The sequence below is a fragment of the Pteropus vampyrus genome, unplaced genomic scaffold (genome assembly GCF_000151845.1).
Source record: "Pteropus vampyrus isolate Shadow unplaced genomic scaffold, Pvam_2.0 Scaffold26, whole genome shotgun sequence".
NCBI classification, from domain to species: domain Eukaryota; kingdom Metazoa; phylum Chordata; class Mammalia; order Chiroptera; family Pteropodidae; genus Pteropus; species Pteropus vampyrus.
The window spans coordinates 2,393,840-2,395,607 of NW_011888807.1; positions in this window are offsets into that span (position 1 = coordinate 2,393,840).

A 1,768-nucleotide genomic window follows, 5' to 3' on the forward strand; every position below is an offset into this window, starting at 1 on the left:
TCACTACCAGTAGCAAATTACAGGCTCACTAACACAATTTTCAGAAAAGTGCTATCTCTACCCCACTCTATTTCAGCATATTAGTAAATTGCATGACAACCTCCTCACCTAATGTATGAATGCATTTATAGCAAAATGAAAGTCCACATGCTTGATGCAGACTGGTGTTGATAGAATCTGAGCCATGTTCAAGGTTGCAAGAGGCAGTGTTTTAAGATGAAACCAGAGTCAAAAGCAGAGGGGCAGGCCCCTCGTAGCATCCATCTGAAAGGAAATGTGGAAAGACTCAATTCGAGAAATGAATAAAGTCCTGATATCTCATACTAGAACAAGGAAGTATAAGAAACTAAAATATAACCAGTATGACAAAGGCTATATAGGAGTGCCTAGAACCTTAGCTATACTTGGCATGTAAACCAAGAATGACTAACAGACTGGGACATAGTTCTCAGAAAGTGAAAATTAGGAGAGTGGGGGAGAGAGAGAATAATAAAATTCAGTAATGAAGTACATCACGCACGCGCACACACACACACTCACACACACACACACACATACACACATACACGCACACACACACACACACAGAAATGATGTTAGCTAATAAGAAAGACCTAAAGTAGCAAAGAACTAAATAATATGGTGAAGAAAAAGTTACAGTTTTAACTAGGATGATGAACAGGAAAGCCTCACTTAGAAAGTAACCTTAAGTTAAGACTTGAAAGAAGTGATGGACTCCACCAAGTGCCTAGCCTTGTGCCTGAGATATCATTCCAGGAGAAGAAAACAGCAAGTGCAAAAACTCTAAATGGAGTGTGCTTGTGTGATGGAGGAAGAGTATGGATGCCCATGAAGCTGGAATTAAATGAGCAAGGTAGACAAAAGTAGGAAATGAGCTTGGAGAGGTAATGGATACTCAATCTTAGAGAGTTTCTTTGAATACTTCTGCTTGAGTAATATAAGAAACCATTGGTGAGTTCTGAACAGAAAGAAAGCATGATGTTATATTTGAAAGCTGATATTTTAGCTGCATTGCTGAGAATCAGGCCTAACATTTATGTTTCCATAGCCATGTTACACCTATTTTACTGAGGAGTTACAATGTCATAGACATTTCAGAGACAGAGCCACATTTCACTAAAGTAATTTATGAGAAAGCAGACTTCTTTAAAGATTTGATAAAAGAAGTCAGCCAAATATGAAATTCAGTTCAATGAAGATATATAACTACCTAACAAGTCATATTTTTACCTAAAGCTTAGCCTTAACTATAAGTTAAAATGAGATTGAAAATAATTGAATGCTAGTTCATTTTCAAGGAATATTTTTTTCATTAAGCATTTCATTAACAATAAAATTTTGAATTAAAAAAGAAAAATTCAATTTGTTTTTAAAGAAAAACATCAGAGGACATAAGAAATTATAGTCATTTACAAAAGACTTCTCTATCTTGCCACCTGGGAAATTATAAAGATCATTTTACACAAATTTTATTGCAGGTGGTAGAACTGAAAGCTCTTGGCATTCTGATAGTTAAAGGAGCAATAAATAGTATATTCACAGAGCTAGAATATATAAATATAACCATGCTGTTTATTTATACTCATATCTTTAATTTGCTTTAGTTTACAATTTTATGAAAACAAATGTTAGAGATAAGCATCTACTGAAACAACAAACTGTATCACGTGGGACTAAAATATCCTTTTTATTAAAAATAAGAGGTCTTACATAGACCTGTGGAACAGAATCGACAGTCCAGAAGTAA